Source organism: Phasianus colchicus, chromosome 7 (assembly GCF_987193195.1).
Source record: "Phasianus colchicus chromosome 7, bPhaCol1.hap1.1, whole genome shotgun sequence".
NCBI lineage: Eukaryota > Metazoa > Chordata > Aves > Galliformes > Phasianidae > Phasianus > Phasianus colchicus.
Genome location: NC_143442.1, coordinates 32,935,009 through 32,959,992, shown reverse-complemented (window position 1 = coordinate 32,959,992; position 24,984 = coordinate 32,935,009). Strand labels below are relative to the sequence as shown.

The window sequence follows — 24,984 nt, the reverse complement described above, 5'->3', positions numbered from 1 at the left end:
TATGCATATAGAGGAGTAGCCATGGATGCTGGGCTGGAGTTAGGAGCCTATTGGACCATTCAGCGTCTGGAGGAGGTCTGTGATAATTCAAGGCTGTCCTACCCCCATGGAGCTGGGGTTGTGTGCTCTGGCAGTGTCTTACTTCAGAGAATTTACTCTTTTATATAAATAATGTGCTTTTACCCTTTGGGTTTGAGGAGGAGTATTTTGGCATGTTCTGTGCGTTACCTGTTAAGATGTTAGCAACTGGAGTAAATAAGAGGTGAATGCCCAATTAAAAGAATTTAAGCCCGTTGCTATTTGGCATGCCAAAATTGATTATGTTGGGAAAAGCGTCCTAGATGGTAGTGATCCAACAGGCTGGCATTGGAGGATGCTGCAGGCAATGTGACTTCAAATGTGGAAGAAACTTGGTGCCCCTTGGTGTGAGGTCCATGGCAGGAAACACGGCTCATGATGATGGGCTTACAGGCTGCAGTCATGCTCTCAAATAGAAGTCAGCCCGTGGCACAGATTTGTACTGCTTGGATTGTGTGGAATCGCTCACATCTCATTCTGCAAAGCTCTCAGGTCACATTTTGAGATGTGTGTCTGTGTGTAAGTGCCATTTTCATAAGAAGCACGTAGGGGAATGGAGGAGTTCCAATCCAGCAGCGGGCAGCTCCACAGCTTGTGTTACACCCAGGCACTCACTTGCTGGCTCTCGGGTGAGCCTGGTGCTCAGCTTCAGTTCACAAAAACCTGAACTTTCTATTGCGTGTTCTAACAACAGCAAAGCAGATTCTCTAACAGTGTGCTTAGCTGTGCTTCACGTTAAATTTGTTGGGGATTTCACAGGATTTCTGCTCTGTATATCGGCCTTTATTTGCTCAAAGCTGTTGGAAGATCTGCAAGCAGAAGCCCACTACCAGATACACGTCTGGAGCGCAGTTTGGGGTGCTAATTGCACTCAGACTAACAGGTTGCCTGTTAATTTGAGCGACGAATGCCTCGGAAGTAAATGCTATCTGTGCATTTCACAGTTGTGACAGGTGGGGAAAACGCATATGTGCTTGTGCTCTGAAATAGATAGCCTTAGGGCAGCTGGACTAATGTTGCCCACTGCATAGACTTGATGTGAGGGCAGGATCCCTGCACTGCTTCAGGCATCACTGGGGTTCCAGAAGCTCCCCGGAACCCCCAGTGGAGGCATTGTGCATGCCGCCAAATTCACTGCATGATCAATGAGGGAATCACTGTTCCTTGTGGAGAGCTGCCATAAGGAGAGTTAAATGTTAGCAGCAATGTGGCACTGAAATCAGCAAATGAGAGCAAGGAAAAAGGGTGCTGGTAGTGAAAGATGGTGGTCCGGTCACGTTTGCTTCTTGGCAACATTTACTATTGCTTTTTTATTGGTGTTACTGCTTGTTGTACCTGAGACTGCACTCTCACAGAAGTCCCAGCAAAGAGCAGAACTTGAAACAACACCCAGCAAACTAAAAGTCTAGGTAATATGATAAATGGTGGTCATTAAAATGGAAAACCAAACAGAGGAGAACATGTTCTTAGCGAGGCGAATGAATAAATAAGATTTGGCATATTTACACCGATAATTCAACATTCATTAGTTAGGCAATATTACTTGTTTTATCGTTTAAAAAATGATTTGAATGGCCAAATGAAGGAGGCAGATGGGAGATAAGTAAATGAAAGGCCATTTGTCTCCTTGACTTCAACGTGTTGAACTCATCCTGCACTGTGACGTTCTGCCAGTTTGCTCTCTTTTTCTGTCTCCTGTAAACATTGCCTACTTTACCTTCAAGCAGGCCATCAGTAATGCAGGTTGTCTGTGCATCTGTCCAGTGAGTACAGTGGCACTGCGTCCCCTTGGCCGTTTGAACATGCTCCTTGTTCTTCCTAGCAGTCCTGATTTGGTGTGGGCTGGGAGCATATATCTGCTGCCTTGGTTTGGGGAGCTGGGTATCACCTGCTTGTGGGCAGCCAAACTGGGGAGAGGGATGGTGATGTGAGGTCCTCTCGTGGAGGCAGAGCTGAGATTTTTCTCCCTGTCTGGAATTTCCTAGTAGATCAGATAGCTATTGTAGATCAGATACCTATTGCAAATGACTGATTCCAGAAGCAGGACCCTGCTTTAGTGCCACTTGGCAAAACTGACAGCTTGTACTGTGGACAGTTCTTACTTATATAATAGCGTCTCTGTGCTGAATGTTCTAAATGAAATACAAAATTAGCAGACCACAAAACCATCTTCTATAGGCGCTCTTTTTCTCTTCAACACATTTGGTAAATGACTCCTATCTCTGACTAACCCCCAGCCTTTCAGTAGTTCACAGTCAGAAGATTGTCTTCTTGTCCCTGGATTTTATTTAACCAATTCAGATTATTTATTTCTGAAGACATGACTGAAGTTCTGCACCACGCACTGCAGTAACTCTCCCAAACGACTGTGAAACTTATTTCTAACTGCAATCAACGGCCTTCAGAAGTGATCTACCACTGCTTTTTACACTCTTTCTTCATTTACCTTAGCAGTGCTGCTGTAGTTCCCTGAACCACGGCTGTTAGCACTGCATGTCATTTGCTGGGTGTGAGCTATGTGGCAGGCAGCTTTATTGCTGCTGCAGTTTCTGCACAAATGTGTAGCCCCTTCTTCCCTCTGTCAACATGCATAACTGCATGCTCTGAGCCCATATTTGTTATTTTCCTTACAGGGATGCTTAAACTTTGAGGCAGGTGGAATATGAGGGCTGGGGTTTTCTGTGGAGAATATAGCTTATTTTTGCTTCTGGTTGTGTTCATTCTTGGAGGAAGACTGGTTCAGACAGAGCTCCTCCGAGGGAGGCTTCCAGCACAAGCAGGACAGGAGTTGTTGCACACCTCGCTGCCCAGCAGCGTTCAGAGCTGAGTCTGGTAAAAAAAAAAAAAAAAAAAAAAAAAAAAAAAAAGTACTGTGTAGTTTTGAAAAGTTTTCTCGTCTCCTGCAACAAAACAGATCCGTGCAGACCCTTTCAAAAGCTCTGGCTGCCTTGACAAGCAGGAGAGAGCCTGCAGGCTGAACCTATGTGCTGAGATGAGGAGCTCCAAGCCAGGAGTCCAGTTTGCTCAGCAGATCACCGCATGGAACAGCCCTGTGTCCTCTTCTGCAGTGAGGTGAATTCCCAGCTAGCAGGCTTGGATAAGGGACAGGGAGTAGCACCTGTCAGGAGACCCCAAAAAGGAAGTGCTGTAAGGTGGCTCTTTCAGTAGGGAGGGGAACTTTCTCCAGAAGTGCATGGTAGTCCATCCCTAGAAGTATTAGAGGGGTAAAGTTGCCCTGTGGCATCTCTCCTGCAGTGAGTTGCACCTGGACAGCCTCACCAGCACGTATCATCTTTGGCTGGCAAGAGGCAAAGAGGCCTCCATGTCAAACCAGACTTGGAAATCAAATATATGCACTTACTTATTTGTAATTGCCTTCCCAGCACCTTGCCATTAGAATACAAAGCATCAGAGCTGAGCAGAGCAGTGTGCCACACATACACACACACCTGTGGAAAGAGGACACCTCTGACCTTCTGCCTTTATCTGGCTGAGGCACACAAAAGCAATCAAAGCAGCTGGTGTGCTGTGTGGGTTACAAGAGGCCAGGAGCATGCCAGGCCGTGCTCCTGGCATGGACAAATCCTTATACACTGGCTGGGATCTGCTGCCAACTGTGTTGGATGAACCTGAGATGTGTTTGAAGCAAGTTGGATCCCAAACTCAGAGGGTAGAGTGGGAGCAGAGGCCAGCTGCTTGATGCATCTGTGGTACAGCTCTTCTCCTGGAGGATGGCTTTTTCTTCCCTTTCCCTTTGCTTCTGCAGAAGCTGTGGCTTAAAATAATCTTGGCAGGGAATATTGATTGCAACAGCTCATGTTTGTGGGGTCATCCAGATCCATCCTGCATGCAGAAACGGCTGGTCAGATGGCAAGCCATGCTGCAGTCATGCCTTGAAAACAGTGCAGTGCCATGATACAGTAAGAAGTCAGATGATAGAGTGGTTCCAGCAACCTCAGGGCAGGGATCAGCATTTCCAGAGCAACACCCATCACCTCTTGAAGCACTGTGCTGTCCTGCTCTCCTCCCTCACTACTACCTGCCAGCAGCATTCACACTGCCCTTGTACCTGTGGGGTGAGACAGCACTTGGGTGCTTGCTGCATGCACCCGTACTGAAGACCAGTGTTATACACCGTGCAGTCCCTAACATCACCTCCTCCAGCACCCTCCCAACCCCCCCACTCCCCAGGAGCCCTTTCCAGCAGCCCCCTTACCCAGAGCTGCCTGTGTGGCCCCTGACCCCCCACCTGCTCCCTCCCTGCTCTCCTGTCAGGACAGCCCCATAGCACCTGGCTATGTGTGCCCCCTCCAGCGACAAATAACCCGTTGGTCACAGCAGGAGGAGCACGGGGTTAAACAAATGCATTTGCTTTTGCTCCTATCCCTGCAGCTCAACATGCAGCTATTTCTGTCCAGCTCTTGCAGAGTGTTTTTTTAATGCTGTTTACAAACTCCGCAGTTCCGTCTCTTGCTCAGCTCGTGTTTTTACTGGTTTCCCACAGCCAGCTCTGTTTTTACACTCCTCCCATCTCTGTTCTTTTATTTTCATGGCTGCCCAGGGCATTGCAGCAGGCAGGATAACTGGGCAGGGAGGATCGCTTTTCTTCCATACACAGAGCCAACCTCCTGCACCTTCAGTAATGTGATAAAGCCATCCGTGTGCCTTTCTGCCATCCTCTTTTCCCCACCAGCACTGCCAAACCACGCCAGGGCTGCTCTGCAGTGCAGCTTTGGCTTGGCTTTGAGGCTGAAAGTGTAACTTAAAGACTGTGCAAGCTGGTAATCTTCTGTTTGAATTAAATTTTTAGCTTCTGCAAAGCAAACCTAGAAGAGAATTAATATACAATTAATCCTCAAGCTGGGTTTGCCAAGCCATAGCCAAATATATGTACATTAGCTATTTCCCCATTAATTCAGCAATTATTTTTGGTGGCTTCGTATCTAAGACAGACTTTGAAATAACCACTTGTGTTTGCGAGAGGAGCAGCGTGCTGCATAAATGCCAGCTCCTGCTGTGACTCAGGTCAGTGCATGCCCTGTCTGGCTCCCACGCAGAGCTCTGGGGTGGTAGGGATCTACCAAAGGGACTGATCCTAACCTGAGGCTTCATCTCCCACATTGCCAGCTTTGGCCAAACGCTTTTCTGCTCTCCAGCTGCCCCTGTCTTGGGGGAGAAGCCTTCAGTTTGGGAGAACGTCCTTCAACTGTGTCACACGTGGAGATGAGAGGATGGCAGGTAGAGATTTGAAGTCCAGGGTGATTAAGAAGTCTCTTTAAGCTCTCTTTTAGCCTCTCCCTTTCAGCTCCTATTGTACTGAAGGCACCCCACCTCCTGCCGCCCTGGAAGCCTGTCTGATTCATGTGCGTGGCAGTGATAGCAACTCTTGAGAGATAAAAGGAGTCTGACTTAAATTATTCACAGCAACCCAAGCCCACGCACATGCTCCACATCACTAATCCCTTTTCCTCCTGCCATCCTGTTCTTGTGGCTGCAGCAAAGCCTCCTGTTTTCGTGTGGGGTGGTGTGCTGGCACCCAGCGCTTTCCAGGTTCCTGAACCCCTCCTGATGTGGGGCAAAGATCTGGAGATCTGTCCTTCTTATTGACCCTGATGACCCTTGCCAGCCCCTCCAGCACCTTGCAGAGGCCAAGCAGGTACGGGAGTGTTCTTGTAGGTAAGGTGTTTAGCAAAGCCAGCATCCCAGAGTGCTGGGCAGGCACTGTAAAGGCACTGCTGGTGGGAGGAGAATGTTATTAAACATAGAACAGTGCAAACCTTCTTAATTAGGCAGTGTTTCTCTTAGAAGCTCTTCTGCCCTCCAGGCAAGTGAAATGAGTTATGCTTTCCCTTTCAACCACCTTATGCTCTTAATAATCTTCCTCTTGTAAATGTAAACCTTTCCCATACCTGTGTGTTGGGAAATGCTGGCTTCATTGAAGACATGCTAAATCAAACAAGGAGATAAAGTTAAGCTAACCACCACCACCACCAACAACAGAAAGACTGGTTGCAAACACTTTCAGATTACAAATGGATTTATTAGGTTAGAAAGGAAAGGAGTGCTTTTCTTTGTACCACAGAAAGAGGGCTGTCTGCATTTGGTGCCAGTGGTGAGTGCAGTGAGTTCTGAGTCTAATCCTAACCCTAACAAACTCCACTCAGGTGACTTTTAGGATTATTCCTTCTCCTCTTTGTCCAACCAATAGCTCAAATGCTGCCACGGAGCAGAGAATGGAGCAAAAAGAGGCCCAGGTGAGGTATAGGTGGTTACAGAGGTATCTAATTGTTGTAGACTGGTATGCATTCTGTGGATTGTGGAAGCGTTCTGTGCTTTCCTTCAAATATCTTTTTTTCTCAGCATTTAGAGAATGAATCGACAGTTTTTCCCCTAGCCCTCCCTCCCTCAAATCCCATTTTACTATGGAATAAAATGAAATTTAACAAACTGACTGTCAGAGAGCTGAATAATCTTGCATTGTAATACACCAACTCAGAGTCCTGGATCAATGGGCTTGAATTGCTGTTAAAAGCTGTATGAAAGGGAAAGCAAAGTCTTTTGCTGTAAGCTGTGTCAAGGGGTGGAGGAGCAGAGGGATGGATGGAGGCTTAGCCAACAGTTTTTGTGCTAAACCAGATCAATTTTAAAGGTTTCCTCTGTAGCTGCCTGCCAGAGGGCTTTTATAGTTCGGAACCGTCAGCAGAATTGTGCAGATTGCAGCATTTAGCAGCATTAACTCTCCCCCCAGCCCTGATACCAGCACAGGAGGAGGTGGCCTTCCTGAACGTCCACCCATCCACCAGTGATCCCAAAGCCACGTCCTTGTGGCTGCCGCTCCACTGTGCAGGGCTTGCCATGGGCCTCATGGAGCATGTAATCAGGTGTTTCTGGGGTGTCCCCAGCACAAATATCATCGCAGGTCCCATCGGGAGGGCTTGGCTAAAGCCATGGGGATCCAATGGGAGCAGTACTTGGTTGGGTGGTTGAGTAAAAGCATTCCTTTTGACTTGTTCTTCTTGATGACTGTTTACAAGGGTAAATAGTGATATGACAAAGGGGAATGGTTTAAACTGAGAGAGGGGAGGTTTAGGTTGGATATTAGGAGGAAGTTTTTCACCCAGAGGGTGGTGAGGCACTGGAACAGGTTGCCCAAGGAGGTTGTGGATGCCCCATCCCTGGAGGCATTCAAGGCCAGGCTGGATGTGGCTCTGGGCAGCCTGGTCTGCTGGTTGGTGACCCTGCACATAGCAGGGGGTTGGAACTGGATGAGCACTGTGCTCCTTTTCAACCCAGGACATTGTAGGATTCTTGCACTTGTGTTTGAAAAAAAAAAAAAAGTAGGAGGCTGATAGTGTCCATGTTCTATATTGAATGGTGTGTAGTGTTCCTTTTTCCCCTTTTGTGGTGATTAGTCCTGCCAGAGAGGAGGAATGACATGCTTTGTGGTACTACCTGAGTGTAATGAACTTGAAAATGTCAAAAGGAGGTTGGAAATACCATGTTAGTTTTGAAGAAACCTGCACTTTTCTGTGTGGGGAAAATAAGTGATAACGTTGCCTACTGGAAGGAGTGGTTACACCAAAAATGCATTTTGCATGAGAGCCTTTGCTCATGCTTTGAGAAAACAACCTTGAGGAGCCCAGACTGGAGACAGGAGACCCTCAAAGTAAATGCCATTCAGTCTGAATAGGATGCAAAGAATGCAGCTGAATGGTCTACCAGCTTGAATGGTGGCAGGATCTCATTCTGATTTCTGATAGTTTGGGACTGATTCAGACCTCAGGTGCCAACAAAGGAGTTGTGAAACACTCTAAACAATTTGTTAAGCCCAAGAGATCCTTAACCATCAGCAAGGAAATCCACCGCAGCACACAGCTGATGGTGGACAAATTGCTCCCTCCTGATGGGAAAGCCTATTGCTTTAAACCTTTTCCATACCTTGCTAATTTGTGTGTAGAAAGGATTTGGAAAGGGGGCTTCTGTAAACAGCTGCCCTCTGCAAAATGGACAGGGGGCAGTGGAAGGGGGGAGGCACATGTGTAGTGTGTGCTTCAGGAATAACAGTGGCCGTTCATCCTTCAAGAACACCGAGCAGAGTGAAAGCCTGAGAAAGGAAAATCTATAACGGATATCAAGGAATTAATGGCTGTCTCTGCAAAACTGCAAAATACCCTCTTCAGGAAGCAGATGATGTTGCTGGATTCCTTTCAATCCCGCTGAGTGATCAGCTAGAAAACGTATCTGCTGTAAAGAACTGCCTTGCTTTGATAAGGATGTGGAAAACATGACCTAATAGGTCTTAGATTAAAAAAAAAACCACATTTTTTTAAATTTCTCAGGAGACCAGGGGATTTTTAGGTAAAAAAGAAGAAAGTGTGTTCTTGGGATGGTTGCAACCACGGGGACTTTCGCATGCTTTGGAAAAGGCTCTTGTAGTTGAAACTACAGGAGGCGATGAAGGAAAAAAGCAAAGCCTGCAAGCCCCCATCTGCCTTTTATTTCCGTCCCTTTCATGTGATGTTCTTGTGAGCAGGTGAAGTACCGTCCCTAAAACATGCAGACCTCTGTGGCACAACCCCAGCCATGCCATGGGTGGCCCTGGTGTCAGTGTGGCTGGAGCTGAAGCAGCATTGCCCAGTAGTGATGCTAGGTGCTGAACCGCTCCCTTGTCAGCTCATCACATCAGTGCCAAAACAGACATTTGATCTCAGCAGAACAGCCAGTTTTAAACTGCAGATTATCCACCACTTCATCTCCTCACTTAGCCGTGGAGCTGATTTGTTTCTGCTGTAGATCAATTATATCCCAAAACCAGCTCTCAGTTTGCTCGTAGCATGTGAAATGAAGACAGAACCGTTCCGGGCACAACTGATAGATCTTCCATTACAGCTCCTCCATCCCTGAGCATCAATATCCATCACTGGGCAGTGAGTGTTCATTCATTCCTCCAGCCCGTCATGCTCATTTCATTAGGATACAATGAATTATTTCTTAACAGAAGGATGCATGTATAAGAATGAAATGTGGTTAAAAGGCCATTTATGTCTTGGGTTGCCTATAAGTGTCCCGCGTTGGATGACACCAAAATCACTCACACTGATCAAATACAAAATCAAACACTTATGATCAGAGCTCATCAGGAAGTGGTATTTGTCATGGATGAGGCAATTCTGTCATAGCAAAATGTTTTCACTCTGCTTTTTTCTTGATGGCATTATGGCCAGTATTCTCCCCTTGTAGCCCCCTATAAAGCTTGGGAAGCTCTTTGGGATTTGTGATGGTGTGATGGAACAGCTGATAGCAGTGCGGGAGGAGCACTTTTCTCTTAATTAAGAGAAGTCTTAATTAAGTAGAAAAACCTCTTTTGTTCCTTCCGAAGAGTTAACTAACCCATTGGGCTTGGCCCCTCACTTGGCAAATTGCTCCAGCTGGGTTAGGCTGACCAAACAGCAGATTCCCAGAATGCTGAAATGATGCTGTTGCTACACGTGTTCCTACTAGGTCAGCTAACATTTCAGTGGATAGATCTGGAAGATACAAATCTATACCCACATTGGTATGTGTGCATCTCCTGCAGCATCCCTGCAGTGTCATGCCTTGAGATCAGCTCAGCGTGTGTCGGATGAGCAGCGCAGGGCTGAGTGCAGCTGCCTGCAAGTATTTGAGATGTAAATTTCAGGTAAATAATTAAAACATGTTTTCTTTTGTTTTGACTTGTAATACTGTTGCTTGACCAAAACATGTTGCTTTCCAGTCTCTTTCTATTTAATGGAAGAGGTAACTACTGTGTGCCCGCTAACAGGTTGTAACAGTGATGCAGTGCATTGTGTGTTGATGTGCATCACTAGATGTTTTCTAGTCTGTATCAGTAGAGTTCACACACTCTCTGGGACTTCAGCATGAAAAGAAATAATTTGGATTGCAATTCTGCACCTCCCATAACATTTCACCATTCTCCAGACGTGCCTCCAGTTTGAGGTGTGATGTCATTTTTTGGTTCCTTTTGAAGTTCAAATTGTTTTGCTGTCCTGCTGTACCTAAAGCATTGGGTTGGAGTTCTGACCTCCGTGGGGAAATTACCCAACATCTTTTTATGTCTGTTAAGAGCTGAGGTTTTGGTAGGTGAAGCCACTGGCAACTCTGCAGTGACTGCTGCCTGTAGCAACTGTGAGGAGCCCAAAATCGACAGCTCCTTAAGCAATAGGGGTTGGTTTTTTTTTTGCCATGAAATTTTAATGCTGCATCACTCTGTGAAGCCATAGCTGATGCAAATATTTGTCAGATCTGTTGCAAACAGTGTCCACTGGATGTTAATTTGCTAGAACCTTGAATCCCGTTGTGCTGGGTTGGCGTGAACTTCCCAGAAGCAAAATAAGGAGGTTTCATCTTGGGTTTCAGCAAAGGCTTTTCTTGTTCCCTTAAATCAGTGTCTTCAGCTCCATCAGATACATCTCCCAGTGCGTTTCTGGGGTTCTTAAATCCAAAAGGCCTTCTGTGTGACAGGGCTTTTAAAAAGCAGGGATTTTTCCTAGCCTTCATTTAACTGCCAGCTAATGGGCTGTCATCTCACCTAGTGCAGGGCTTTGTTTTTATTTGTGTCTTTTTTAATTGAGTGAAATGCATCTTCTGCCTTCGTGCTGCGTTTGATCTCTGCTGGATAGAGCAAATCTTTGCAGCATGTAACATCACATGTTCCTCTGATGGCTTTCGTCTCCCATATGCTCCGGTTCAGTAACAGTTTTGCCTGATCACTGTGACAGCAAAACACCTTTTTATTTAATCTACAGCTTTCTGGAAACTTGTCTTTGGGCGTAATCAACATAACCTTCAGCTCCTCTTTGAAACCCTGGATCTAAAAGGCAGGAATGTCAGAAAAGCTTTGCGGTTTGCGGGAGACTTCAGCACGTCTGGCAGATGAAAGCGGAGGAGGGAACCATCACAAACACACCACATCCACGCTCATCAGGCTGGCTGCTGGCTGTGGGACCCTGCGTTGGGAAGGACAGGCTGCCCAGAGGAAATCCCACAGGGAAGAAGCCAAAGGCAAAATGATGTGAGAGCCCTGGGGGGCTCCGCACTGGAGATGCTCCAGAAGTCTTAGTGAGCACCGCACTTAGTTGCAGTTCACTGACAGAAACTGCCCTGTGCTGAAAGGTCTTTTGGACTTGAGAGCTGTTGGTTTATTATTAGAAGAGTAGCGATGTTGTTATTTTTAAGAAGAAGAGGAGAAAATGAGAATAAATTACAGCAAAATGTCAGCAACTGCTGAAAATAGAGAAGTAGCAACAGGGGCTCTTTGGTGTTTTTGCAGCCAGGCAAGCACAGGCAGCAGGAATAGTGCCAGCATATGAATTCCATCAGCTCAGCTCATTATCTTCACCTGTTTTTAAATATTTCAAGTTTAATTTTTAATTTTGGATGACATTGGATAACAAGAATCAAAATATGAAAATTCATGTTAAAATACCAGTTGCAGAAAGCATACATCAATAATGTAGGCGGCGTGGGACTGAATGGCCACGGTCTTCCAAGAAATCTTTTCCATTTCTCATGTTCTCTTGTCTGGACAAGATTTATTAAACAGCCCTGTAAAGGGATTGTTCCCTTTCCCTACCTTTTATTATTGGTGGGAGCCAATTTGAGGCTCTTTCCGTTGCGTGAAGGGCCAGTGTCCCCAGTGATTGATGAGCCCAGTGGAAAGGGATTTGAATTTTTACAAGCCTATGCTGCTTGGAATAATACTACCAGAAAAGAAAAAAGAAAAGAAAAGGCTGTTCTTCACATTTCAACTTCATTGCCTCTTATTTCCGAGCTTCAGTTTGCAGTTGTTTCTCCATCCCTTCTCTTGGTCATCTCCTTGATTTTCTTGCTTTATGGGGTGAGGATAAGAAAGTGAAGCGTGCGTGGTGCAAGTGGTGAAGGTGGCTGTTGGAGGAAGAGCTGCCAGCTGTTTGTAGGCAGTGGTGACTTTTGTTCTTTTGTTTTATTGTTATTAATGATGATGACTAATAGCGATTTGTTCTTGATACACTTCCCTACAGCTCTGCTCCATATAGAGAGAGTAAACTGAGTGTAAACACCAACAAGGGAGGTGGTGAAGTCAACAGCCCTGGAGGTGTTCAGGAAAAGGGTATATGTGGCACTGAGGGATGTTGTGCAGGGGACGTGGTGGTGATGGTTTGGAGTTGGACAAGATGGTCTTACAGGTCTTTTCCAACCTAAATGACTCTATGATTCTATTCTAAGGCTGGCAGGAGAGCAGTAGGACACGTAAGGGGTACATGCTAGTTTCCCAAATACAGCTGTAATCCCGTATGTTGGGGCTGTCAGTGCAAAACTGTCTTGCTCTCTTCCGGAGAGCATCTACTGGATCTCTCCATGGCTTGATTGTGATGATGGCCAAACACAGACTTTTCTCCCAGGGATTCCAGCAAATTGGGAATCTGACTGCTTCTCATGCAGACCTGCTCTTGCCAGTGCCTGGAGTCTGAGAAGAGTCTTTCAAGGCAGAATTTCCCATCTTATTCTACTCTCGTACACACTGATTTATTTTTACGTTCAGACCTCTGATCTTTCTCCTTTTCCTGGGTGCCCAGCAGAGATTTTCATCCTGTAAATACCAGAAGGTGCCTAACCATCCTTGTCTCTAGGAGTCCTAATTTAATTCCTCTTGTTTTCATTAGGGGGTTTCCGCCTTGCTATTTTTTTTTTCTAATCCTCCTCAGGAGACCTCTAAAACTTTTCCACTGGAGCAATGGCAAATTTAAACCAGAAGGTTGTTTTTCTTAAGCACCTCTTGAGGATCCACCGATGCAGGCTGAAACAGAGGCATGCTATACATACAGCAAACGGGTATTCAAGTGAGTGAATTGAATGCTAAAAGTCAAATGAATTATTCCCTTTGAGCTTTAACTCTGAGCTCTTCCTGCACACTCAGAGCCTTAGGGGACTGTCCTCCCTTGGGGCTGCCAGCTGAAAATGATAGGGAAAAATGGTAATGCATGTTGTTGTGTAAAATTGTCAAAAGAGAAGCCATGTAGTGACAGCAGTCAACTGCATGATGGAGATGGGAAGGGAGGATTTGTGACCATGAGAAGTTGACTTCTGGAAAAGCCAAAGACTTGCAAGTATTTGGCACCCGGTGGTCGTGGTAGGTTTGACCCAAGTGAAAGGGTTTCTATTACACCAAAACAACAACAACAACAATAAATGGGGAGATGTTATTTTGTGATAATTGCAGATTTTTGTTCAGCTGAAAGTGGAAAAAAAAGTGTTTTTTTTTTTTTTTAAAGTAAGTAATTTTAGTAAATGGCAAAACGACGAGTGTTTTGATTTTGTTGAGTGCATTTTTCCTTCCCCTCCAGCTGGAGCTCTTTGCCACGTTCAAGATTAATATTCGATTTGCTTCGGTCAACCAAAAATTGGTCTTTTCCCCCTTCGCTGATATGTTTATTCTTTGAGAACTTTCTCCAACCTAATAAGGATAGATTTTTCTCGTGGCATTTTATCAGATCTGCCTTCTCTTGGCCGGGTTGAGATTTGAAACAAAATCTCATAAAAATGCAGGTCAGTTCTTGCTTTACTGAAAAGTACTTTTGCCTCTGTAAGAAATACAAGAAATGTAACAAAACGAAGATACACAGATGTGGTAATAAAATTAGTAAATTCGTGAATCATTGAATTTCATTGAAATTATTGTAAATTGTGCTGTTACATTGTTTAATTATGTACAATTAGCACTGGAATTGCTAACACCCTGCTGGAGCCTTTTCTCTTAGATTTACAATAGGTCATGGTAGAGTATTTTTCTCATTACTGTCGTAGAGGCACTAATTGAGCTGGATCCGATCTCCCACACTGACTAGTTTTCTCCATAGAAGAATAATTTATTTATGTACAAATAGTTCTTCTTTGCCATATTTAACTGGTGCCTGGAGCAGGCGTAGAGGGGATGGCAGAATTTATAGTCCATTAAAGCATTTTCCATCAATTGTCGTTTGTGAAAACTCTTTTGGGCATATGAATCAGGAGGAAGATGAATGTAGTTTTGGTAAGTCTCGAAAATACTTTTCTTCTGGCAATACTTTTCTTCTGGCCTATAGCCAGCCAGCATGGGGAAGCTCTGGGGAGCTGTGCAAAAGAAATCAGCAACACTCAATTTAGATAAACACATCGAGAATCCTTCTGCTTGCAGCCTAGGAAATGCAGTATTTGGCCTTTGCCTTCGGAAGGCTTTATGGCTTCTCTCAGAGAGCTGAGGAAGAGGTGGGAGTTGTTTTGCTGGATGAGCCCGTGGATGGGAGGATTTGTGCTGTCAGGTCCTTGCAAGTCTGATCTGATGCTGCCTGGTCACCCCTGCAGGAAAGGGGGTGAGAAGCAGTGAAATGGCAGAGCTCTTCATTTATGTCCTACCTGAAATCTCAAAAATGCCAGAGGAGAAGCCAGTCCTCACAAAGGCTGATGTGTACTGATCTCGTGGATCCAGGGCTCTTGGTTTCTTGAGCTTTTCCGAGCATTTGGGTTTGTTTTTGTTTCGATCATCCCAGCTAAATCCCCTCAATAATAAGGTACCAGCTTGTGCATGGGCATGGCAGCTCTCTGTCATATTTAAGCTTGAACCAGGTGGACTCCAGGTTTTAAACCAGACGAAACCACTTGAAGTCTTTCTCTGCCTATCGGTAGGCATAAACTCAGCACGGTTTTATGTGTGCGTCTGCGCCCGTGATCAGTGGATAGGGAGCACAGTGTCACCTCTGTAGGGCAGCAGGTCCCTTTGCATCCAGTTGGGGATGCCAGCTCCCTCCTTGCTCCCTAAGAGCTCAGATTTTGCATCTAACAGAGCCCAGCACCAGGGGCTCCCACCAGAAGCTCCTGTAGTGCCTGTGGGGATGCCAGGGCCATCTCAGCAAACAACGCTGGACGTGGGCGAGTATATTCAAAACTGAGGAGTGTGTTATTAAAGATTCCATTTTCCTCTCTGTATGTTTGGAGAGCATTTGTCAAATCAATCAGAGAATTCATTAGGTAATTACTATTTTTTCATTATTTGCCTAAGGCTTGGCGCGTCTCCCCCACGCAAATACAGAAGCCACGCAGTAAATGGGATCAGGAACTGAAAACACCCATTTTCTTCCCTGTAGCGCAGAGGAGGAGCCCCTGAGCAGCCCCACAGTATGACAGCAAGCAGCAAAGTTACATTAGATGAGAAGTGACAGGATGCTGTCGTGTGTCATTTATCATCTGTGGCCACGACTGAGATTGCCTCTGCTGTGCACTGGTGGATGGCCAGAGAGGATTGGTGCCCCATTCAGGGCTGGGCTCTGTTTGTACCTCACCCTACTCAGTGCTAATAAGAAAGCTTTCAGATGCAGGTGACCCACCTGCTCCGAAAAGCACTAAGGCCACCAAACAAAAATATATGTAACGTATAATTAATGCAGTAATTGTATAATTTTATTCCCCTTCTCATCAGAGCTGCTGTACACAGCATACATATTAAATACGGCTACGGTGCTGTTTCCGAAGACAACTGCTGCAGATGAGTTAGGAAGACCTCTGTAGGCTATTCCAGTTAAACATTTCCTTTGCAAAATAAATACAGGCTGTCTTGTGAATAAGAATGAGATTAGTTAAAGCCATTAATTAGTATGACTTTTTAAAAGGAAACTGTAAATGGAATAATTCACCGTGTGCGGCATCTTAATTTGCTGCGCCGTGAAATAGTTTCCTGTTTTTGTTGTACAAATCATGGGAATATTGAAACGACCCTTAGGATGGATGGAAGGGGTTAAAAGGGAGTGAAACACAACTTTAGGGAGACTGCAAGAAGAAGTGTGGAAACACAGAATTGCTTGGTTTATTCTCGGAGCTTTTCCCTAAAGCTGGGAGCAATTTAACATTGATTTGAACATTTATTTTCCTGTTTTTTTGTTTTTTTTTTTTCCAGTGGCTTAATTTCTATTCCTTGTCTGGCGTGCCTGTTAATTTTGCATGCTATCACAAGCCTAATTCTTCTCTGTTTCAAATGAATATCATATAAATTAATTGCCATATGATTACCATGTAATTACATTGTGACTCATGACAGTTTAGACAAAGTATCATAGCTACATTTTAAGAAATGATAAATGTTTGACTGATGTGTCAGAAAAATGTAAATACGTTGTGATTATTGTGGCACTTTTATGCACATTAATTCTCTCCGCAGTTTCTGTAAGCTGTCAGTCATCCCGTGGTACAGAGCAGGCAATCCACACACCTAGATTTATCCATGTTTAGGTGATGTTTAGCATTTGGGAAGCTTTTTGCACAGCATCCAGCAGCAGGTATGCAGCTCGAGTCACGCAGTGGGATCCTGCCTGCTTCTCTGGAGACCCGTATCTTCCCAGTAAGCTTCTTATTTAAGGAGTTTATCCTATTACACAGTGCCAGCTACCTTTGCAGTATTTCACAGCGCATGCACAGTTTTATTGCAGCTCAGCAGCGGGGGCTATCGCTGAGTTCTTACTGTCTGGGGGTTTCACTGGCCTTGCTTGTCACATGAAGAGCATCTCTGCAGCCCATGACCTCACTGCTGGCCACGGGGCTGAGCAGGGCTCACTGTGAGCTGTGGTCCAGCAGCCAAGCACCCTTCAAACACCAGCTGGTGGGAATGGGGCATGCTCTGTGCTCAGTTTTACCTTCAGTTGAGCATTAGAAGTGTTTTCGTGATGTTAATCTCTTTGGTGTTTGATGGTGTCTTATGGTCAGCTGTGCAGTGTCACTCTTTGATTTGTAAAAAGTCTTTTTAGCCCCTTGAACTGCTTAAAATAACATCTCAAGTTTAGATGGCTCTGAGCTCTGTAAAGGTATGAGGGAAACCCATCAGCCATGCCAAGGTAGCCCCTGAAAGCCAGCTAATGGATGTTTGGTTTCAGTTATGACGTGCGTCACCCGCTGATCTTCTCTTATCACTTAGAGTGAAGTGTCCTTAGCAAGCCAGCAAGATTAGGAGAGAGCACTTTGCTGTTTTCAGCTTGCTTCTGCGCTCATGTGTCAGCACCGTGCAATAAGGCAGGGTAAAACCTGGTTATGGTTATCTGTGGGCCTGTGGCAATGCTGGCAGTGTCTGTGTGGGCACAGCTCTTCCCAGCTCCGGGGAAGCTGTCTGCAATCTGTAGCCCCAGGAACAAAGGAATCAAATCACCCCCATGTGGGGAGGTGTGAACTTCATGAGGCTATGCAGAGATTGTTTAATACTGGCAATGCGGGACATGGATGCTTTCTTTGCAATTCCTTCTTTCTCTCCTTTAGTTAACTGAGAAAAACAGGGAAGAAAATATATTGAAAGACTTGGCTAATGCATTGTGTGACATTGGAAATTGCTTTAATAATGAAAGGCATCATTAGAGCAATTAGGGAGGGAGGGTGGAAGGGCTGTGTGTATATATGTAATGCACGCTTAGCCCTTAAAAAAGCAATCAGGGAGTTAAAGAGAGAAATGTGTATTTTCTCGACTTGAAAACTCTGGTCTGATGGCTTTTTCTTTGACCCAAACCAGGTTGTTTTTGCCCTCACGACTTTAATTTGTACTAAGATTGCTAATTCTCCTCTATCTCACTCTATATGCCATTTAGTTATCCCCCTGTTTCTCCTCCTTTCCATCACCAGAGCAGCGTTACACTGCACTGAGGTGGTTCGATCTCGACATTAGGATCCCATATACTTTCCAGTGTTGGGATAGCACAGCTCAGATGTCAGGATTACTGGTACAGGGGAATTCAGAGGACAGAGGTTTGGCGGATGGCTGCAAGCACTGATCCCCAGCTTTCTGCAGTGCTACTTTGCAGGTTCATAGGAGAGGACAGAATATCCTGAGTTGAAAGAGACCCGTAAGGATTGAGTCCAAGTGTTGGTTCTGCAGGATGACTTAGATCATCTCCTCTGTAGGATAGGTAATAGGGAAAAGCTGTATTTTCCATGTAGTGGTGCATTGCCCTTTCTCAGCCACCGTTGCCACGTGGAAGTCTGTATACTCAAATATATTTTTAGGATGTACGGCAGTAGAGATGAGGATTTGCAAACAGTTGCCAAAAGTCCCTGCTGAATGTGGTGCTCAGCTTCTTAGACCATGTCCTCCTGGGGTTGATGTTCAGAGCCTTGTGTTGTGCCTGTGGCACAAATGGCACTACAGAGGGAATATCTGTGAGCTTGCAGAGTAGCTGCGTGGATGCTGCTGGAAAGCAGCTTAACCATCCTATCCCCACCAAAGCACCATCTCGGTGAAACGCCGCTCAGAAAACACTGAGCTTGCCTAGCTGACATCTTGTGCAGAAACCTGGCAGTATGGGCCTGGCATGTTGTGCCAGTTTGAACTGCAAACGGGATTTTTGATCTCCAACAAAAGGAAATGCTGGTTTTCAGCCAGGTCTGTTCACGTGGCATTGGATGAATACAGTAGCACTAACATGAAGCCGAATGATGTTAAAGAACAGGAGAAGACTGTAGCAGTTAACTCAGCGAGACGTGCTGGGTAGCTGTCTTTAATGCTGCAATTAGCTGTCATGAAGTATGCATCAGCACCGCCTTTCTTACAAGAAGGGCACTGATGGAGAAGGCAGCACTTCTGCTGCATGGCTCACAGTGTGTTTCCTGTACTTTGTGATGCAGGGCACTCTCAGTTCTCCCTTTGTTTTCTACAGTCGGGTTTTCAATTACAGGAACATGTTGGTATGTGCTGCCTGAGGACGGTTCTTTAGATAGCTGGGAGAGCTATGCATGAGCAGGTGTAAATGAAGATGCTGCATCGAGTAATATAGTCAAGTGCCTCATTTCAGATTGATGATGATGAATGAAACAAGAAGGGTTACGGAACAGAATAGACCTGGGAGTCATCTTAACCACAAGAAAATACTTGACACAATAGATAAGTAGGGAATTAAAAGCACCATGCTTACATGGAGTACGGTGCTCTCTGTATGAGAGCTAGCAGTTGTGTAAACAGAGGGAACTGAAATTATGCTGCTATTTGGCACAGTAGTACCTCGCCCAATGTGATGAATTACGGTGTAAAGCAGCTATACCAGTACAGAAATGGCAGAGGATGTGGGCAGCCCTGCTCTGGGCACAGTGCTGTAGTCCAGGCCTGCAGCCTCCCCCTGGGCAGCGTCTGGCTCACCGCTCCAAGCCCATTCCCTGCTGCTGCTGCTGGCATGAGAGCCATCTGCTGCTGCCTGCAGGAGGGACTGCTAGGATCGGAGGAGGTAATCGCCTTAGTTCCTCTTCCAAGCTTCACCCAGCAGTCACTGCCCAGCCCGTGGGGCTCGGCTTTCCCTAATTACAGCATCTCTTTCCCTGCGTTTGTGCTTTCTCCTCACAGTTGAGATGCACACGTGCCTTTTATTTCAGCACTGTGCATCGCTCTGGCCACCAACCCTGTCGCTTTTAACCATTCATCCCAACAGAAGGGCAGATTCATGGCCTCCTGTGGGTGCTGTGCCAGCATGAGACAGGAAAGATGAGATTTGGAGTCACAGATTCATTAAGTCTGGGAAAGACCTCTAAAGATAATCTATTCCAACCCCAACCCATCCTCACCATGCCCACTAAACTGTATCCCTGAGCACCACATCTCCCCGTTTCCTGAATATCTGTACTGTGTGAGTTCTTACCTGCTAAGCAGCTGCTCCCTTGGAGCAGACACCCTGCAAAGTAACCGTGGTTGTTATTCCAGGGGGCTGCAGTCACTCTGCCCGTGTTTCCTTAAGTGTCGTATCAGAGGGTTAAGTAAACAGAGAGGCACCTATCAGCCTGCAACGGGTGTGTTTGAAGAGACCTTTCTTGAAACTACCACCAGGAGCAAAATCCACAGCTTTGTGAAATTCAGTGGAAAATTGGCTTCAAGGAGCATTAACTCAGGTTCTTGGTGAATGTCTTTCTTCTTTATTAAGAGGGGAAAAAAGAAGGAAAAAGAGCACCTCTAGATGCTCAAGTCACTTTTTTTATTTTCCCTATGCGTTTGAACTTGTCCACTACCTGGAGTATTTTACTATTTTATTTATTGCCACTGAGGCACAAGTAGATTTAGGCATAACACTAGGCTCCAGATGGCTTTTGGAAGGTGATCAGATTTACAGTTACGACACCTGTGCGTGGCTCTCTCCCCCTTCATGCCTTACAGCTAAACCCAGCTCCCTCAAACGCGTGCTGTTGGAAATGCTTTATGGCATTTCACAGTCCCTATAAAGGCAAAGATCTCTATTTCTGCAGAGCCATGGGTGCAGTCTCGGTCTCCACCACCTTTCCCATTGCAGAATGAGATGGCAGTGAGGCTTTTACCCCCACGGTGGCACGGAATAATGACCAGCTCCACAGCAAGGCTTTGCTGAATAGTCCTTGGAGGGGTGGGAGAAGCAAAGATATCTTCATCCGTCCCCAATTCAGCCTGGACAATAGCACAAGGAAGCGCATCTTCCATCGTTTCTTTGTATGCTTCCTTTTCAGATCCACTTGCAATGAGCTTTTTCAGTTTTTGCATCTGGTAGATTATTTTGCTTTCATTTTTAAAGTGTTCTGCATACAACTAAATCCACACGAGGATGAGCAGTTTTCTCCTTTTTTGTTTCTTTCCAAGGCAATAAGACATCTGGCTGCTGCTAGCGCGTGTTATCAAGTCGTATCCTTTTAACCCTCTTCATCATTTTATTTGTAAAGTGCTCCCCTGCTGAGATACCAGGGGCCATGTGCAAACAGTTTAAAACAACATCGAGAAATAAACAGTATGGGCAAAAATGATGAGATGCTTTTTAAAGCCAACAAGCTGCAAGTGCTGAAAAGCAGGCGTGCTGTGGGGGGGGGGGGGAGAGGTGGGATCAGTCTGGCAAAGCGGCAGAGGTTGAAGCTGACCCTCGTTTCAAAACTTAAACATAGAATAGAGCTCTCGAGGTCGAGAGGAACCTGTGAATCTGTTTCTGAATGTGCAGCTCCCAGAGCAAAAGCAGAATCTGTAGTCTTGTGTAGGAGCAGGACCCCAGCTTTGCTATGGGAAGGTTCGACAGGGGAGACCAGAAAAATGTTAGGGGTGGTGCTGTTCTCCCTGGTACGAGTAGCAGGGGTTGCTTGCGTGAATGTCCTGGCTCCGCTGCCAGTTCCAAGCACTGGGGCAGTCCTTCTGGAAGCTCTGCTAAAGCCAAACTGCAATAATAAAGCCTCGCAAGCAGAGGATGAGTGGGGATGGAGGCAAAATGAGTGACCTGGCTGGTAATGCTTGTGTACCACATCTGGCAAATAGCTCTTTTTGGAAAGGCCGTGTCCAAAAAAAGCCCAAAACAACAGAACATTGCCAAGATACTGAGCTTTTCATCCCAGCTCCAAAAAATGGACAATGAGAGAAGCAGTGCCATGGTGCTCTTTGCCCATTGGCGATGCTTCTCTGTTATGAACACACGAGGCAGCTTTGGGCACCCAGACTGCAATGCCAGTCCGTGCCTGTCTTAGGCCAGGCATGGAGCATGCCAGGTTTGTGATGTCCACTGTGAAGAATACCGTGTGTAATTTGGGCAAGGATGGGGTCTGAGTGACAACTCTGGGAGCTGCTTCGTGAGCATCTTCTGTGATGTTCCTTTGAACCAATTGAGCCCCTCTACCAGCTGGGACACCCCACTGCTGGTTGTATTTGTGGGGTCAGTGTGGCTGTCAAAGGCTTAGGCTGCGTTTTCCCTCCAGTTGTGGCTTTCCCAGCTCTGCAGAGAATAAGAGGGTGATAAAACAAATAGCACATCCCTGATCTGTACAATTGGAAGACTCTTTAAATGCAGGAGAATGGTGAATAAGTGAAACTTCCACAGGTGCTCTTGTGATGAAATGGCTGCGAGAACCGAGCTGTCAGTCCGTCTGTCTGCTGAACGGAGCCCACACCAGGCACTGTGGGATGCACCAGCAGGAGAGGATAAATCCTGCTTATTGGGAGGATTCAGTGCTGGTTTTCCCAGCGTTTTCCCATCTGACAAAGCTGTCAGAGTCTCACACCTCACCCCCAAGTGTTAGGGCTGCTGCAGGGAGCAGGTGAGCAAACCCTTAAAGCGAGCAACACCACTTGTGTGGAAAGCTGGAGGGACAGCAGAGAAAGGGCAGGGGCAGAGGCCAGCAGGAGCCTGGGCAGAGGATGGGAATGCTGAGTAAATTATTGCAGCAAGGCTGATGCAGAGATGGGAGCCTTCAGGAAATATCCAAATCCCCTTCCTGTCACCTCCCCATCCTCTGGGTGTTTGTTCAGGCTCTGTACGGTCTGAGCAATCCTCTCTGGGACATGTTTAGTGAGGTCCCTCAGGGTTTTCTTGGTAGAGAGGAACGTGAGCACATTTTGAGCATTTGAAGGGCAGGTGCCTGCAGCAAAAGAGGAATTTTTCCAAGTATCAGCAGGAGCACAAAGACAGGAAATTTGGGTTTGCTGTGGTAGACGGCATAAGGCTCAGTGGGTAGCTTGGAAATCAAGGAATTTAATCAACATAGTAAATGATAGATGTGACTTTTAAGAGACTCTGTTCTCTTCAAATGAAGACAAAGGGTTTCTGATAGTAAGCAAATGTGAGGTGGGAAAGCTTGGTGGGGAGATGCCTGGTGCTTGGCTGCTCCCACAGCTCCGGGGGTCAGACAGCATTGCAGGGGGTTGTCCTGCTGTCATCAGAACCGTTTTGCCCATCTTTTTCTCTTATTAAATCAGGAGAACCATCTGATTACAAAGTGCTGATTGATGAGCAGCCCCACGGCAGGCACGTGTGGGGAAAAGGAAGCAGAATCCCCGTGAGCAGCCTGGGGCTACTAATAGCAATGGCTCCAGTGTTCCCACAGAGATGGTGCTGTAGAAATATTGCAGCTGTACTGAAATGACTTTAGCCAGGAGGGCGAGAAAGGGTATATAATAACCCAAGAGTTGCCTGCGCTGATTGAAAAGCAAATGAGCAATTTTCAGCCACAAAAATCAAGAGAGAGGACGAAAAAAAAGAGACCTACGAGGCAGGCTAATAATCAAGATAAGTGCCGGAGATAAAAAAGTCTAGCACAGCATTATCGTGTGCTGCAGAGTATTTGTAAGGAGATTTCCTGTGTGCCGCGAGAACCTGCCGGCGCCGCTGTGTAGATTGAGTCAGGATCCTCAAGTAGTTACACGGAGCTTATTGCCAACATTTGTCTCCGGGATGTTACCAAAACCAGTGGAAAAAAATATTTCTGATCTTTTCCTTCAGGCGTAAAGTAACATAAATAACGTCGTAAGAACCAAAACGGGTTCTTTTTTCTTTTTCCTCCTCATTAGTGTAAATCCACGATGTGGCTCTAAGAGTTTTGAAGGAGCAATTAATGATTCATTTATTTTTTCATGCAAATATTTCCCTGTCGCTTTCCTACTCCAGGCGGCTTTTGGAAAAACAAAAGCGGCTTCAACTGGAGAGGAAAGAAGTTGAAAATATTTGGAAGAAATTGTCTCCTCCCCAGACCTCAACCACAGCACTCGCTTGGAATTTGAAATGAAATTGTGTGAATAAAGTGTATGAGGTCCTTTTTTAAAAACATGGAAGGAAAAAAAAAACACAACAGCCTCTGAAACAAGCCAGAGAAAAAGAAGATAATAGCTCTTGGAAAGCAACCTCTTGGCAAAGAGGAACAAGAGCAGTGGAATAATTTAATTGCTCATCAGCTAATTATACGGTATTATAATGTTAATGTGTCTTCATCATGACAATGTAATAGGTATAGATTGAAGCATATGAAAAAGAAAGTGTTGATGCAGTAATTATAACTAAGAGCGGAGCTGTTAGAGTAATTATAACGCTTCATCAGGTAATTAACGTATTGTTCAACTTGAGACGGAGAACAAAGAGTGAAGAAGTTAAATATTGAAGGACATGCCTTCCACGCTCTGGGGCTGCCTTCCCGCATTTGCTGCAGAGGGTGATACTCTGTACTGATACTGTTATTTTCCTATTTCCCTCTCCGTGTTTTATTGAGCTGGGGGCCGTGGCTGGGCTGCCTGTAGAGGCACAAGCCTTGTTTCCAGGTAGAGATCCCATGGATGCCCCCGAGGTCCTCCTTGCACCACAGGCAGTCGATGAGCTGAGACCAGGGACGGCACATGCTGCTGCACATTTACCTCCCGTCAAAGATCAGATTTGGCTCCGTCAGACCCATCTGCCATGGCTTCCTCCTCTCTGCACAGCGGTGAACGCAGGGGGTGCTGAGCCCATGCCCTGCACCCTGCTCCTGCTGCACCCAAATGCTGGGGAAAGGAGATGCTGGTTGGCTCTCGCTGTGAAGCTCCCAGGTGGGACATTGCACTTCCTCTGGTCAGTACAGGAAGGACGTGGAGCTCTTGGAGTGGGTCTGGGGGAGGGCATTAAGATGATCAGAGGGCTGGAGCACCTCTCCTATGGGGAAAGGTTGAGGGAACTGGGCTTGTTTAGCTTGGAGAAGAGAAGGCTTCAGGGTGACCTCATTGTGGCCTTCCAATATTTGAAGAGAGCGTATAAACAGGAGGAGTGGGTGCATCTGTTTATGTGGGTGGATAGTGATAGGACAAGGGGGAATGGTTTTAAACTGAGACAGAGGAGGTTTAGGTTGGATATTAGGAGGAAGTTTTTCACACAGAGGGTGGTGAGGTACTGGAACAGGCTGCCCAAGGAGGTTGTGGATGCCCCATCCCTGGAGGCATTCAAGGCCAGGCTGGATGTGGCTCTGGGCAGCCTGGTCTGCTGGTTGGTGACCCTGCACATAGCAGGGGGTTGGAACTAGATGAGCATTGTGATCCTTTTCAACCCAGGCCATTCTATGATTCTATGTATCTTCACAGTATACGTATTTACCTTGGAAGAGCTTATTCCAATCTCAATGTGAAAATGTTGAGGTCAGTAATTTTGGTCAGGGGGTCTCCCACTC

General features: G+C 46.0%; 1 protein-coding gene across 7 annotated transcripts in view; it reads left to right on the top strand.

The window, feature by feature from the left end:
* ERBB4 (erb-b2 receptor tyrosine kinase 4) overlaps window positions 1–24,984 on the top strand; it is a 507,767-nt gene that overhangs the window by 185,554 nt on the left and 297,229 nt on the right. The window lies entirely within an intron of this gene.